Here is a 17,247-nt window from a genome sequence, read left to right as displayed (position 1 = left end):
TCTCCCATTGATATCATCAGATAGGCAATACATGTAGAGATTTTATAATCAGACAGAAACTTTCTAACCTGTCTGATTAAAAAATAAACTGTCCTGCATTGTTTGTCATTTTTATGCCATTACAAAATGCATGTTGTGTGGCCGATTCATTCATTCCAATGTGAATGCGCAATTGACAAAAGAACGATGGTAAAATAGGTATTTATAAAGCTGTGTTGTTCTTGCTCCTGATTTAACATCATCCACCCCTTTGTTTACATATTACACCCCTTTCCCCTTTGTTTAGGAAAAAAGTAATTCGTATTCATGGATTAAAGGAAATGGAAACCCTCTAAATAAATGAATGTAAAATTGCTAAGAGCACATGTCTAGTTCTATTCCGACTATGATCTGGAAGGAAGACCTCCAATAACTTTTCTCATGTTTTCCGTGAGCCAAACATCAGAACAGTTGTCTTTCTTTCTTTTTTCCAACAACTGGATCCAAACTGAGAAAAATGGTTATTCTATTTCTCACACTTGCACAATTTTATTTGCACACTTAAGTTTATACTTTTTTCTCCCTATGTCTGCCTCCAGCAAACTGTTTATGATGCTCACGGAAGAATCATTCTTTGGCAGTTACAATTAGGTGCTGGGATGTGTTTGTCTTTGTTTAGGACAGAAGAGAGGACTTCAGGTTTCCACTTACCATGCACGAAGAAGTCAATAAAAATAATGACTGTGGCTATTTGAGGCATATGCTGTACCCTTATTCCAGAAAGAAGCACACATTCCCACTTTACACCATTCACCCCACTGACAAAATAGTGGACAAAAGGAGTCCTTTGTTTTCTTTAGAACCCCTCGCTCTTGGGTAAATGAACAAATAGAACCATCTTCAATGCCAAATCAAAACATTGTGATTCTGTCTTACTGGGTGGACAGGCCACTCTGGGAATATTCACATTTTTGCAAGTGCAACTATTTCATTGATAAACACTTATTGTATGATAAAACGCTATAATGAATCATAATTTGTACCAAGCACTAGCAAGCAATAAGACCGCAATGGATTCTGAGTGGCCCTTAGATAGCCAGCTTTACTATCCATAACCTTTGGCTTCTTTGCTGTCTTTCTATTTCAAACCAGTAGATGGTACTGTTTGCCATTCCATGGGCTGCAACATAAAGGCAAGTTCTTTGTTGGCTGTTCCATTGCCAGTTATATAGCACTGCCTGCATTCACTAACTGGCAGGTGGTGGAACCTTTTCTTACACCCTGCTTTTCTTCTAACTTGCACACAGCATCGGACTGGAGTAGTGGGGGCCCACAATGGCTGTAACACGAAGGGCCCTCCTGGCAGCCACCAGGAGTTCCTCCCGACTTCCAAACTCACTCCCCCTCTGAATGCATGCTGTTGTGCCACATCACACCGTGCTCCAAAGTAACCTTTTCTTCAGAGGTTGGCTGACCAAGGGAGCGGGCCTAGGCTGGCGGGGGCCCACCAGATATTTTTCCAGTGTCCCACTGTGGCCTAGTTAACTCTGCTTGCCCATTATGCAGACACACCAGTAAGAAGTGCCAGCAAGCACAGCATGCAAAGGTTCCTTGTACTTACTGCATGCCCTGTTGATGAGAGTAAAATGTTCTACCCAGTTGTATTTGTTTTATCCTTGAATACCTTGAAGGACCCTGCAAAATCAGTAGTTCCTTCCAGTGACCTGTAGAGAGCAATATAAGCTTTTCTATTTTGTGAATGTTGCATTTTATAGTATTGTAAATAAGGCAAGGATTTTTGTTTGAATATTCTTTGAGCTTATATAAACACTTTGATTATATTTATTATGAGTTTGCCTTTGTGGCCATTGATGCCAGTTATTTTGGAACAATAAAACAATAAAAATAAGTCACTCCTTCCTTTTTACCTGACAAGCTCAAGGCCAGGGCAACTCATAGCTATGCACATACCTGTCTGCCTAACATCTCATTCTCAAACCAAGCTTGGACATTGGTTAATGCGACTCTTCCCTTCCCCAAATGGGTGCCCCAGTATCTCAGTATCCCTATTGCTATAGTAGTGACTTTGTTACCCACACCTCATTCTGCAGTTTCCCTAGTAAATTGGATGAGACCTGGCTTGTTGATAAGGCAAATAGTAAATCGGTGCTTAGTTAGGCAGAGAAAAGAATTAGGGGAAGAGACATGTATAGAATTAACACAGGCATGGGATCAATTATCCAGAAACTCATTATCCAGAAAGGTCCAAATGATGGAATGGCTGTCTCCTATAGACTCTATTTTACCCAAATAATTCAAATTTTAAAAAATGATTTCCCTTTTCTCTGTAATATTAAAACAGTACCTTGTACTTGATCCAAACTCAGATATAATTAATCCTTATTGGAAGCAAAACCAGCCTTTTGGGTTTATTAAATGTTTAAATGATTTTCTTAAAGTATGAAGATACAAATAACAGAAAGACCCCTTATCTGGAAAACCCCAGGCTCCATACCTGTACATATACAATACATTTACATTATGATTTACAGAAATAAACTGAAATGTATAATCTTCCATTTTAGAAGCAGCCATATAGTTTATTTATTCATTTTCAAACCAGTAATATAATTATATTGATATAAAAAAACATACTATCACCATACTCACTATATGTCTTAAAGTATCCGGTTAGTAAACTGCCTAGCCAACATCTCATTCACAAACCCAAGAGTATTGATATGAAGTTGGTCCTGCTTTTGCTGCTATAACGGCCTCTATGCTCCTTTAAAGGATCTCTACAAGATTTTGGGACCTTGTTGTTGAGGTTTGCTTTCATAGAGCCACAAGAGCATTAGTGACCTTGACCACTGATGTTGTGCAGTCAACTCACAGTCAGCAGTCCCATTTATCATGGACACGCCTGCCAATCTGTTGCAACACTGTCCTGTCTGATGCAAAAGGGGCAGTCCAACCTGTGAAAGGGGTTGGGCTATCTTATTGGGACAGGATTGGGTGCATTGGTGCTCCACCATTCCTTACAGAATTCCGCATATGCATACCAGCATATATAGTCATCAAGTTTAAATTACTACAGCTGCTGAACTTTAAATTTATAAAGAAGATCACTATAAAAAGAAAAGAGCTTACCCCAGTCAGTGGTGTAACTACTTCTACTACAACTACTACAGCTCGTCTCACAGCATGACCTGCCCCTGTACTGCACAGTTTTGTCTGATGATTCAATTTAGTCTGAAATGTTGGATTACCCCCGTGATATTTTGATAAATCTCCAGCAGTGTCATTTCTCTTCTAAAATTAATTTTATATGTATTCTTTATAATCCAGAAGAAGCTGCACCAATCCTTATAAACTTCCAATTTCCATATTAAGTCTGACCTATGATATGAAGGTTTGGATCTCACAGAGAAGCGATTGTTATTGCTCAGACAAAGGTAGCACTTCCTCATAAGAGAACTGTTGGAAATTTTAATGACCAAACACTGAACATCTGCAACACTCTAAAAAATTTCCTCCAAAAATTGGTGTTTAATATCTAATGCAGCAACTCCTGTGTTTCATCATGGAAATAAAATATAATAAAATATAAAAATATAACCCAAGCTTCTCCAACAGTATTTCCCTGTTTGTTGTATCCTCTGGTTGTTCTTCTATTTTCAGAAGATATTCACGAAAAAACAGCCCCGCTGCAATACCTCCTTGCAGATAAGGTGTTTTAGAGGTACGGGTAGTGATATATTTATGCTACACCTATTGCTTTGCCCTGTCCAAAAAGTACTATCTTGGTTTTATTTTCCCACTGTATCATTTTCATGCTTTGGAAAACTCCATGGGGCGGATTTACTAAAGGGTGAAGTGGCTAATGCTAGTACAATTCGCTAGCGTTACCGCCCGCAGGGACTTCGAAGATTTACTAACGGGTGCAGGCACCAATTCACTAGCAAAAGAGACAGATGCTAGCAGTCATTCACACGCTATCACCAGGCGACTTTTCGCTCTGGGAATAGTTGTTACTCCGCAAATTCACTTAAGTGCGGATTTTACTGAAAGTTACCTCTTTCGCCAGAGTTGCCTTCACCACCTCAGACCAGGTGAAGTGCATTAAAGTAGCTAGATCTTCCTCAATCTTCTGTCACTTACATTATATTCTGTGAGCCGAAAATGCATCAAAATCCAAAAAACGCTGGCGTCTTTCCCCATACATTTACAAACATATGGAACATTAATTTTACAGTGAGCACATGTGTAGGGCATTAGAATAACTCTATTGTCTTTATTAAGTTTCCCTGGACATACGTTTTAAAAAGTGTAATTTGTAAATATATGCACCATTTAACATAAATACGTCCATACAACTTTAAATCTCCCGCCCTATGCAAATTGACCTGAGCACAACTGGGATACTGCCAGTGATGATGAATACATGGTGGTGTATAGGGTTGCCACCTTTTAGCCAGGTGGAGACTGGGCAGGGGCAGGGCTGTGCAGTGGAGGGGGTGGGCTGTGATGCATAGGGGCAGGGCCCAGACAAGGAGGGGGTGGACCGTGATGTTGGTGATGGGGCTATGATGCACTCAATTGGCGATTGGGCAATCGCTGTGTCAATCATAAAGAATCCTGCCACCTTTTCCTAATTTGGAAAACCGGGCAGGCATTTTTGACCCGGGCAGCCCTTCAAATTATCAGGCTGTCCGGGTCAAAACCAGACAGGTGGCAACCCTAGTGGTGTATCTGCACAGTATTGGGTCCATTTTCTCTGCTATATTAATATGCTGAATGCAGTGGGGAAACATATATTGCATTGTATTGCCTGCTACCAGCGTTTCCTCTGTTTTGTGCCCAACAATTCATAGGGTCAATTCACAAAAGTGGTGATACTGAGACAGAATAAAAGTGGAGATAGAATTGTCAGACTTCCCTCCAACTTTAAAAGGCCAATATGGCTGAATAGCTCAAAAGATGAAAGGTGGCACTCCGGTTAGATAAAAAAGTGCCTATGATTAAGGGAGTCACTCCCGAAACGCGTCAGGTGTTATGGGTCAGTGACCTGTTGGGATAAACCACCTTTTTATCCAACCAGGGTGTCGCCTTTCATCTTTTGAGCTATTATGATTCCAGTGGGGACGCTGATGGCAGAGCACCAGGACTATCTCAACTAAACAATGGAGCTACACTAATTGGAACACACAGGGGGTGAGTTTAGAGCTGCCTATTTTCCTTTTTTGAACAATACGGCAGAACACACACTTTATCACATATCCATTCCCATTATTTATATTACCCAGGAACATGCGCAGTAGCTCAAGATCCCAGTTTAACTTGCAGTGTGTATGTGCTGCTCCCTGATCACTTCAGCATGTCGGAGGCTGGAAATAGAAGTGACGCAGCTAAATGTGGGTCCAGCACTCTAGGCAGCTTTGTAGTTCTGAGCATGATGGGGAGTGGGCTGTGTACTAATACAAGAACTAACATTTGCCAGGGTGGCTTTACTTCACCTTTAAAGAAAGATCTATAAGATATACAGTGTATTTACTTAAAATGCTAACATTTAGCAAAGAAATAGAAAAATAGCAAAATAATGCAAATGTGAGGTAAAAACATGTTTTTGTCACTTATTTTACGTTAGAAATAAATGACTTTTATATATAAAGATGATATATATTTTGTTTATGAACCTATTGTTATTCATTTCTGATTATACAGAAACAGGGCTTGTACCCTGTTAATAGGATGTTAATCCTCATGAATATGCTAATAAGTCCCCAATACTGCACCTAAAAGTGCAGTAAATTAAGATTGTAGGAAAGGAGTGGAAGGGTTACGGCGAGCTTTACTCCATGTCGGGAGAAAATGTCGTTTTCATTTTTTTTTATCCGTTTTTGTAGTTTTAACGTCATATTCACAAAAGTGTCTATAAACTGTTCTTTCTTTCACCAGAATTTGAAAAGTGGTGGTTGAGTTTATATTTTGGCGAATTTCTGTTTGTGAATATGGAGATTGTATTTACACCAGTTTTAACATCACTTTTCCACCAAAAAAAGTTTCCTCCACTCTTGTGAATTCTCCCCCTCAGGAATGTGCTGAAAAGACTGAGCACAAGAAAAAAACACCCATTGACTTCAAACCATTTGGTGCAAGAAAAAAATTGTGGCAAAAAAACACAACCATTTCACCTTTTAGGAAATCTTTCCATGATTTCACCATTTTTTTTTTTTGGCAAAGCAAAAAAAACAGAACAGTTTTGCTCATCACTAGCGGAAGAAGACCTTTTTCTCACTTGTTTCTTGATAGACGAATGTAAAATTATTAACCCAAGCTAAGGGGCTAAACTGCAGTGTAACACAAATAAATTGGTATGTGACAGACAATTAAGGTTGCAACGAATGTAAAAGCTCGGAGGAAAATAAATCAGTGAAAAAAATGTGTTAATATAGGAAGGGTTATTAAAAGAAAAAATCCTAAATAATATATTTCCCAAAAAATCTGAGAGAAGCCCATGTAGTTCCAGTGTTTGAAAATAGATTACCATCTCAGCTCAGAAAGCTTGTTTTTTAGGAAGTGTGTCATTATCATAGTAAGGAACAGGTAGTGTTGAAGGGGTGGTTCACCTTTCACTTAACTTTTAGTATGGTATAAACATAAATGTTGGAAGACTATTTGCAAGTGGTTTTATTGTTTGTGGTTGTTGAATTATTTAGGTGGTTGCTAGGTTACAGTTTACCCTAGTAACCAGGCAGTGATTTAACGGAAAGACTGGGATATGAATAGGAGAAGGTCTGAATAGAAACATAAGTAATAAAAAGTAATAATAGATTACTATTATAATAATAATTATAATAATATTATAAAAATAATTATAATAATATAAAAATACATTATTATTATTATAATAATACAATAATAAAAGGACTTGTTATCCAGAGTTTTCCCGGATACTGGATCTTTCCGTAATTTGGATCTTCATACCTTAAGTCTACTAGAAAATAATGTAAATTTTAAATCAGGGCCGAAACTAGGGGTAGGCAGAGTAGGCACGTGCCTAGGGTGCAAAGCTGGAGGGGCGCCAGGCACGCACTTTATCTGCCTCTCCTACCCCCCTAGTCCTGTCCCCGATTGCTGCTCTGCCTGGTGTGCGCTGTCCTCCTTTATGCGCTGAATCTTTTTTTCGCCAAGCACGGTGGTTGTTGCGCATGCGCGAGCAGCCTCTCGTGCACTCGCACATGTGCGCGTTTTTCTGCGCATGCGCACTCGATTGCTGGGCGCTCGGACTGCCCAGGCTGCCTGGGGCACCATCCCGGGCTGGCCCAGCACTGCTTTAAATAAACCCAATAGGCTGGTTTTGCTTCTAATAAGGATTAATTATACCTTAGTTTTGAACAATGCAAGGTACTGTTTTATTATTATGGAAAAAAGGAAATCATTTTTAAACATTTGGATTATTTGGATAAAATGGAGTCTATGGGAGACAGCCTTTCTGTAATCCAGAGCTTTCTGGATAATGGGTTTTCTAGATAACGGATCCCATACCTGTACCAACAAAATTGAAGTGCAATCGTTTTTTTGGCTTCTGGGGTCAGTGACCCCGTCTGACAGCTAGAAAGAGGTAGAAGAAGACAAATAATTAAAGAAACATAAAAAGTAAAAAATAGAGCCCAACTGAAAAATTGCTAATAGGGCATTCTATAACATATTCAAAGTTATTTTAATTACAAGAAGAAGTAAAAGAAGAAGAAGTAAAACGTTGCCTGCTTCTTACCGTATATTATAATTACAATATCCTGGGCACTCCCCCTCCCCTCCAGACAAAATTTTTGTGCCAGATTTGCACCGGCACAAACGCCTAGAGGGCCCTGAAGGAGCGGGGGCACCCTCCACACCCCTGCAGCGAGCACACGTGTTGGGTTACACATATACTGTATGTATAAGTCCCCCTCCTCCCCCAGCTCATTTATTATGTGCGTGTGTGTACTAAGCGGTGGTATTGTTTCCCTCAACCAAACAATTTGCTATGATAGGTACACTTTGCTTTACTCAAGTTAAAGAATATTATACCAGTGTTTTGGTCTGTCAGCAGTTTCATTTGGTATTGATATTTCTTTCTGCCAAGCCATTCAGTATCACTGAGACTTGAGTCACGTGGCAGCACCTTGCAAAGCTAAAATATCTGGTAACATTCTTTGTGACTTCTCGGTGGCTGAAGTTTCAATGGACCAGGGTTGCCATCTGGACTGCTAGAATAATATTTCTCAGCATTATTTAAGGGGAACAAAACAAATAGCAGAAATAGAAGCACCAGTTGTTTCCAGAAAAGATGGTAAAATCTTCCTAAAGAAGGCTGACTTTAAGGCACTGACAGTAAACACTTCAATGCAAATATTTATAATATTTTACAGAATATTGTTAAAAAAAACCTTATTTTTCATCCCATTTGATTGAAATTGTTTGATTTTGACCCGTTTGTACAGTCTCCCCCAGGTTAAATTGGACTGACACACCTGTATGACTGCATTTGCTGTGTGTATTGGGTCATTGTTCAATGCCCTGCACCAAACGTCCATAAAGTCATCCAATTCTGATTGGTCGAGTTCAGTGCAATTTGACCAATTATATACAGTATGTGACCCTATTGCACTAATATGATTATCCCTTAGGATAATCAGTTGGATACCCAGATGAACAGCAAATACTTCCTGTTGATTGGTCCCTTTTGATGATTAGACTAGATGCTTACTTTTTATTATTCCCATACCTGTACTGGGTTCTCAGTTAATACTCGGGTTCCAACCCCTAAACATATAGGTATGTAGTCTATTATCCAGAATGCTTGTGGCCTGGTATTTCAATATAAAGCACACACATAGAATTGTTTCACAATCAATATGCATTTCTCCAAGCTTGGTAACCCTGAAAGTACAAGGTATTGTGCTATTACAGGTATGGGACTTGTTATGCAGAATGCTCAGGATCTGCGGTTTTCTGAATAAGGGGTATTTCTGCAATTCAGGTAAGGTAACTGTTTCACGGATGCCACACTTTATTCACCATGGGACATATCTGGTGGACATGCCCCCAAGCCACATACTTTTGGTCTACGGTATATAACCTGATTTATTCGGTTTTACATGTTAACATGAGGAAGAACCCATACGAAGCTCTATTGGGATCTGTACCACAAACCCTCGCCCAATTACAACTAGTCCATTTCACACTGTTGGTCGCTAACCAGCCATTGGTGAAATCCTCGAAGCAAAGGACTATTAACTTTTCAAACTTTAAAGCTAAAGTTGACTGTATAATTGTAATTGAGAAACCGATTAGCATTACCCTAGATAAGCACGCCAAGTTCACGAAAACCTGCCAGCCTTGGTTGACTTATGTCCTGCCATCCTGCTATAATTGCAGGACGTCCGTTAGAGAGAGAGAGAGAGAGACCACCTTTTTGTTTATAATCTATATGTTGATGTTATTTTTTATGTTTATTTATGTTTACATTGTGTTATAATATTTGTAACAGGATTTGCAAAAAGAAATGAAAAATTCAATAAAAACTTATTGAAAGAAAATTTTTTTTTTTAAATATTAAATAAACCCAATAAGGATTAATTATATCTTAGTTGGATCAAGTACAAGGTACTGTTTTATTACTAAAAAGAAATCATTTTTAAAAATTCAATTTTATTGCTTATAATTATCCAGAGCTTTCTGGATAAAGGGTTTACAGATAAGGCATCCAATACCTGTATCAATTACAAGTTAAGGATTTCGAATTATGTTAATACACTAAGTTACAGATACCCATTTGTTTCAGTTTATATAAGCAATTTATGTGCATCTCATGAGAGCTCAGTGTATTATGTGCTATACAGATATTTCATTTATTTAATTGATAATGCAGAGCACCAGGAAAGTAGAGTGGTAAGCATATTGTGCCTATTTTAATGTAAGATGGTTGTCAAGCATGTTAGCCATACATTCCAATTCTTTAAATAGTCTGTTCCATTAAAAGTCAAAATCACTTATATTAAATTTTCGTTATGTATAAAAAGATCATCCCTTCAGGTTTTTAATTGTATTCTGCAGTCACTACTTTCCTGCGTAGCTGCGATTGGTTTGGTAGTCAGGTCTGCAGTGCATGTTTATGGTGATATCACCCTAGAATCAACAGTCAATGAGTGGGTCTCACCTTGTGACAAAATTACCCTGCAAGGTATGCAAATACTTATAAAGGCGCATTGTTCTCTGCACCTGAAATTTAGTAATGGAAGCTGAAATGATTGAGGTCTGTTGTTTCTGTTTGTCCTGTAGGGTAATTCTGCACCTAGAGCTGAGATTAGTCAGGTGCATTTTAACGGTGCACAGTGAAACTGGAGCTATATATCTTGGTACAGGATTTAGAATTCTATGTTCCATTTAAGTTAAGGAAAATACAAAGCACTACTATTTAGTTTTAATAATACAGAGTATATTGATATTATCCGGCATTAAGAGGGTTTTTCGCAATATTTGACAATTAAAATGCTTCTTTGTTTTTCACATGCATGTGACTTATTTATTAACAGATGGCAATTTGCCCCAGTGGAACCAATTCTAGAAATCCATAAAGCCTTCTAAACCCCATACTGGTATGTCGCTATCTATCAGCTGTTCCTGCATTAAATTTAAAGTCAAAGCACAAGACACAAAGCCTTGTGCCTTTATAAAGCTAACAGAACCACTTGTGACCATAAATACTTTATTATTTTTCTAGCACAATATCCATTTTATTATTTATTATAGAGCTTGTGATTCTCCACCAGCAGAAATGCAACTCCCAGCATCAAAACAATGTAGGATGTTTTAAGTTCAACAACATCTAAGTGGGGCTGCCTGCAAGTTGAATATGCCTGATATATGTACATTCTCTACCCCCTGTGACTTCATACAGAATGCTCATAAATGCTGTTTTACACATCTCAAAAGGAAAATAGACTCTATGCGGATAATGTCATAAAAATGTCAGTCTGCTCTAGATCTATTAATCCTTAGCAACTAATCAGATACATACTTTTATGCTGGTGACCAGTAAATGCTACCTTCTGACTGGTTTCTATAAGATTCTCCTTCTGCAAAAATGGCTCTCACTGGCACTTTCTGAGCATTTCTCTTTATGTTATATTTAAATTCTGCTGAATAAGCTGAGCTTCCTGTGTGTGCTGCTGGACTATTTCCATGTTGGTAAGAGAGAGGAAGAGTTTGTTGCGAAACCGGTTGTATTCCTTCTCTGCAGCTCTGCATGGGCAAGTGCAACTAAATAGTAAATAGCAGCTTTATACATTGTACCGGAACAATATATTATAGCAGGGCTGTCCAACTGGCGGCATGCGGCCCGCGACCCCCCTTCTTTGGCCCCCCAGATGCTGTGTCTGTTTACCATATGTACACTTTAAAAGGTATCACTGTAGAGATAAACTGCACCCTGCATTGTTTAAACCTCAAATTCAGACTCTAATCCCCTGTATCACACCTGTGATCCCCCTGTATTGTTCACACTTGTGACACCTCTATTTTTTATATCCTAAAGGCCTGTACTGTTCACACGTGAGACCCAGACTGAAATTGCCCACATTGTTCACCTGTTCACACCTTATTCAAAATGCTAATGGGGCACCAGCACTGTGTCACTGTATGTAGTACATATTAGACTGATAGCATTACTAGTCTACTGCTCTGTTCTGCCTTCCCTCCCTGCAGGGCCGGAACTAGGGGCAGGCAGAGTAGGCGCCCACCTAGGGCGCACTCATGGGCGGGGCACACTTTTAAGGGGAATTTCCTTTCTTTCTTTTTTAAACCTTGATTTGCTTGGCCTTTAATAGTTTTTAAACTTTATAAACCCCCTGTTCCAGACAGAATCACTCCCCAGCTCCGTTTTGGCAGCTGCTGGCACAGGTACATATTTGTGGGCAATATCTTGGCTGCTACTTGCACAGGTAAACAGATGATATGATGGATATTTGGCTGCTGCTGGCACAAGTACATATATGGAGGCAATAGTGTGTATTTTTTGGCTGATGCTGGCACAGGTACAGATTGGGGGCAATATAAGGGATTGGCTGCTGCAGACTCAGGTACATGGGGCAATATGGTGGCTACTGGCACAGGTACACAGATGTTTGAGGGCAATATGATGGATTTTTGGCTACTGCTGGAACAGATGCAAATCGGGGCAATATGATGGATTCTTTTGGTTGCCGCTGGCATAGGTACAGATTGGGGGTAAAAATATGATGGATGTTTTGGTTTATGCTGGCACAGGTACAGATTGGGGCCTGGGGGCAATCTGAGGGATTGACTGCCATTGGTATAGGTACAAATGGAGTCAATATGATAGGTGCTGGCACAGGTACAGGGGGCTATATGACTGGTAAGGTGGGAAATGGTAATTCAGGACTGGGTGGGGGGGCACTGATTGAAGCCTTTGCCTAGGGTGCAAAAATACCTTGGCCCGGCCCTGCCTCCCTGTGTGTGCCATTCTCTGCTTGCCCAGTGCTGCTTGCCCTACCCTACCTGTGGAATGTAAGCCTGTTAGGGGTTTGTTCTTGGGGTTTGTTAGCATTTGGAAATTGTTGTTAAGGGCCCCTAAGGTGTTTAATCATGTGTTGGGGGTTGTTGTATTATCCACAGTGGAGGATGAGGCATATGGATTTAAGGGTATGTTTTTAACATGACTTCAATTTTTCACATATGAGTGATGAGGGATTTCCCTGCAGTGAGCACCAACCATTTGGTTTTTTGGTGTGCTACCACCGTTAATGTGGATACGATCTTAAAAGTTCTTGTGGTAATATGCAGGCCCGGACTGGCAATCTGTGGGTTCTGGCAAATGCCAGAAGGGCTGCTATATGGTTCCATAGAAAGTTACCATAGAGTGGGCTGGTTGAGGGCTGTTTGGGCTGGTAGGGGGCTGTTTGGGCCTCTGCGTACTTGGAATGGCAGGGCCTATTTTGACTCCCAGTCCAGGCCTGGTAATATGGGTGTGGTTTACAGTGGGTGTGGTTTAAAAGGGGGAGAGGCCAAGACTGCCTTCCATTATCGGCCCTCCTCCACATAGGCCAGTAAAATTTTGGCCCTCGGTACCACAGAACTTGGACAGCACTGTATTATAGCATTGCAAATGGCCTTTGTTATCGATAATGAACAGCAATAGCCTGATACAAATATCTGTAAGGGTACAATAATGTAACAAGGACATACACATAAATACATGATTTATTCATTTTAATGTGGGATACAAAGCACCCAGATATTATCTGTAGGTGGTCATTATTATTAGTTGTGCCTGTGTTTTGTAAGCTAGTAGTAATATATAAACTATAGAGGGTAGTAGATAACAACATAGTGTAGTAGTAGATACTACAGTGGACCAGAAGTAATTTCACAGGCACGTTTTTAAGAAATTGGCAACATGGCAGACTTTTTTCTATTGAAAAAGCAGTTGTAGCCTAGTGGATAGGAGGTTCTCTAACAATGTAGGGCATGTGTGTAAGGACTATGTCACCACCAAATATGCTTTACTTCTTTGTCAAATGTATTAGCCTTATATTGTCTTTTATATGTTGCTTCTCCTTATAGCAAATATGGAGTTGGAAGAATCCCTGTTAGGTTCACAGTTGCTGATTTACCAAATGATTGGTGATACCAAAAATAAAGAACAACACTGGAAGCTTAACTGCAGTTTACTGGTTTTACAAAAAAAATAATTACCATTTTACTTATGTAGCCAACAGACATAACCTCCACTGTTAACATTCACAGCAGTGTCTGAACAGTGTGCATATAATATTACTTGATATAGCCATATACTATATAGACACAATACATAACATGCTTAATAACTCACGGAATAGCAGTTAGCTTCTATTTCTTATTTCACTTAGGAAGAATTATAGATAACCCCTTTTCTTTCATTAACATATAACAATGTTCAACATTTTAATAATACAAAGTAATCCTAAAATATCTTAACAGAACCTGTGCCTACAACTTTAATATAAGAGGACAAACTGCATTAAATACTGGATTATATATTTGCATCATCACCCAGGAGCCCACTTAGTACAGTCACTTGGGTTGCGGGACCTGAATCGAATGGTTGTAAGAGGTTCCGGTTATGAGATGAGAACAGCAGGGGTTTGTGGCAGTCTTTGTGACAGAAGGAGGCACTTAATAAGTGTGGTGTCCACAATGAGTTCTTAAACCTAGTGCCTAGCAAACTTTAGTGTCCATTGAAGACTTTGGCAAAAGAATTGCTAAACTTGTCTCTGGGTAATTGGCACATTAACTGGTTCCAAGATGGGGCCATCTGAGAAGAAAAGGAAAGGATGCTGCTGGGAGGACAGTTCAAAGTTCTGGCCAGAACTGACTAAAATGCATGCATGCAAAAGAGATTAGAAGAAACCTTTATCTCATTGGACAACAAGGGTTAATGATTCCTTGATAATGTGAAGACTTGGGGTACAAGCTGGTACAGTTGCTCACCTATTATCTGGACCCATCAGGATTAGTATTCCACAGCTGCCTGAAATAATCCTCTGTCCATTGCCTGCTTCTGGTGCTGGAGGCCTCTCAGCTCTTTTACCAATGCAGTTCAATTCTGCTGCTCAGCTATTCCGGCTCTGCTCCTTTCCCTGCACAGAAACTTGTTTGCTTGTCTTTGCACTGCTGCAGTCCTGCTACCTGGTCCAGACAGTCCCTCTCTCAGGTACCTGTAACTCCTTTTATACCCTCTCAGGTCTCCAGTCACTGCTGTATCACTTCCTTTGCATGTGCTGGTCCTCAGTCTGTCCATGTGCCTCTCATCTGCTGATCACATGCAGCCTCCACAGCACTAATACTGCTCTTCCCAATGTTCAGTTTGCATTTTATAGGATGGCATGTTATACAGTACATTATTCAGTACATTTCCTGGATTAAGGCTCTGAAATATATCTGCCATTACCCACTGCTGTTCTTTACTAGGCATTAGAAAATGAAAATATGTCACAAATAACTTATAATGTCTGCTTAACATTGCATGTTAAAATATACACCATTTCTGACTACAATACTGACATTTTCCTTATGTACAGTAGCTTTATCAAACAGATTTAAAAGGTAAATATACAATGGTTACATACAGATACATACTATTTGCTTTATGTTTGGCATGAGTAACACAACCTACCCCTTACATGTGTAGCAGTAAACGGAGTGAAAATGCATAGGATTTTGCCTTCCCGTTGAGTCCAATGCAATTCAGCAAATCTTAACGCCAGTTTAGGAATTTTGACCCAAAGTAAAACATGGCAGATTTGCTTAACACAGTAAACAAGACTTGAAAGTAAGGAACATTTTTTTATTGGTAGCCCCAAAGTATAAACAAGGTGCTATGAAAAAACATTGTATTTGTAGACAAATTTTTCGGCAAAAACGGAACCGATTCATTCATCACTATTTATGTCCACTCGACTCCTAAAAAGATGAAAAATAGCAACAACAATAATAAAATGTGTTTGAGTATAGTTTAAAAGGGTCCAGTAAGAGCAGATATAAAAAAAAATATTTGCCATTTTAATTTGTGAATTTTAATTTAGACACATTCAACAAAGACATATAGCAGCTAACCCACAAACTACAGTCAACCAGTGCCAGCACTGTTAGGTAGGATACTTAATGGGCACAGTTGGGGGATTGTGGAAATGAAGGGAATAACAATGGGAATTCTTAAACAGCCTCGATTTATTTTGTGCAGTCTTCTGCATCAGTATTGTCATTTTAAAGGGACAGTCCCTCACCACTACTTGTATAGAGATGATGTTTTTTTAAAAGAGATTTTCATTTTAAACTGTAACCCTTTCTTTACTGCATTGCCTAAATCTAGCTGCTCTCAATTCCTTCAGCACTGTGGGCTTATCCTTTTAGCCAAGTTATGCTGAACGGAAAGCTACCTCCAGCTATCAATCCTTTGGTGGAGCACAGGGCTGTTTATATTATATATTTATAGCTACTCTGTCTATTCCTAGAACCCAGGAATTCCCTATATCTGACTAAAACTTGTTCTCGGTGTCCCTGTTCCCTGGCTTTTTTTAGTAGGATAATCCCTGTAGTGCAGGACTCTTTATTGGACCCAAGTACACATCCACATGGGTTAAACGATAGAGGCCAAAGAGCAGGAACCACCTCTTTCCATACACTATATTAAAGTGTGATAGGAAGCAGAACCTGCGGCTGCAGAGGGGCCCAGAAGTTATAAGGGGAACTAATTAATGAGCAATATATACCAACATATATTGGTAACACAGGACAGCCTCTGGGTATGTTGGGGGCCCTAAAATTAATTTGCTATGGGGCCCAGTAATATGTAGTTAAGCCACTGACAGGAAGTGTTCACTAAATTTATGGGCCACAAAAAAATATATCCCACTTAGGCAACTGAGATACAAAGGCTTCTGCCTAGCAAACAGGGGATATACACTTGTAGGGAAATTCCATCCATAGGGATTGTTAACCTCATTGGTCCCTACAAGTAGTAGCAAACACTTCTCAGTACAAAGAATATTTCAGTTACAGTAGCACAACACATTGAGTTGTGTTGGTGTTTAAACACAAAGAAGGTATTGTCTCCCTGTGTCTCAGGCTGCCTCAAGGGATTAGGGCAGTGTCACACGAGGCTACTGGGGGAGATTAGTCGCCCAGCGACAAATTGTCTCTTCTCCAGGCTACTAATCTCTCTAAATACCTTCCCGTCGGCTAGAATGTAAATGCCGGCGGGACGGCACGCGGATCGCTTTAGCTTTTTGAAATCTCCCAAAGTTTCCTCATGAGGCAACTTCGGGCGACTCCGGGAAAACAAAGTGCTCTGAGTGCCATCCCGCCGGCGATTTACATTCTAGCCTGGTGGGAAGGCATTTAGGGAGATTAGTCTCACGAAGAAGAGGCAATTTGTCACTGGGCGATTAATCTCCCCCAGTAGCCTCGTGTGCCACTGCCCTTACACATAGCTACCCTGTAGAGTTCACCACTCCTAAGCAGGGTTGCCAACTTTTCTGGAAAAAAATACTGGCCTTCCTATATATTTATCTTTTTTTCCTATTAATAACATTGGGATTAACCATAATTTTTATTGGCCAGACCGGTAAAATACCTGCCAGGTGGCAACCCTACTCCTAAGAGCATGTTATTATAGGATCTGGTATCACTGTCTACACCTTATTCATGGGGTCTATTTCTCCA

At 39.7% G+C, this 17,247-nt stretch overlaps 1 long non-coding RNA gene across 1 annotated transcript; it reads right to left on the bottom strand.

Annotated features, from left to right (window-relative positions):
• Positions 1-13,696: 13,696 nt before the first annotated feature.
• Positions 13,697-15,202, bottom strand: LOC108713694. Its single transcript, XR_001935210.2, has 2 exons — positions 14,515-15,202; positions 13,697-14,398 (listed from the first exon to the last, which is right to left on the bottom strand). It is a non-coding gene; the product is annotated as an uncharacterized LOC108713694 (long non-coding RNA).
• Between the last annotated feature and the right edge of the window lie 2,045 nt (positions 15,203-17,247).

This window comes from Xenopus laevis, chromosome 5L, assembly GCF_017654675.1.
Source record: "Xenopus laevis strain J_2021 chromosome 5L, Xenopus_laevis_v10.1, whole genome shotgun sequence".
Classification (NCBI taxonomy): domain Eukaryota; kingdom Metazoa; phylum Chordata; class Amphibia; order Anura; family Pipidae; genus Xenopus; species Xenopus laevis.
The sequence above is the reverse complement of the archived record's forward strand: the minus strand, read 5'-3'. Positions and strand labels throughout refer to the sequence as shown.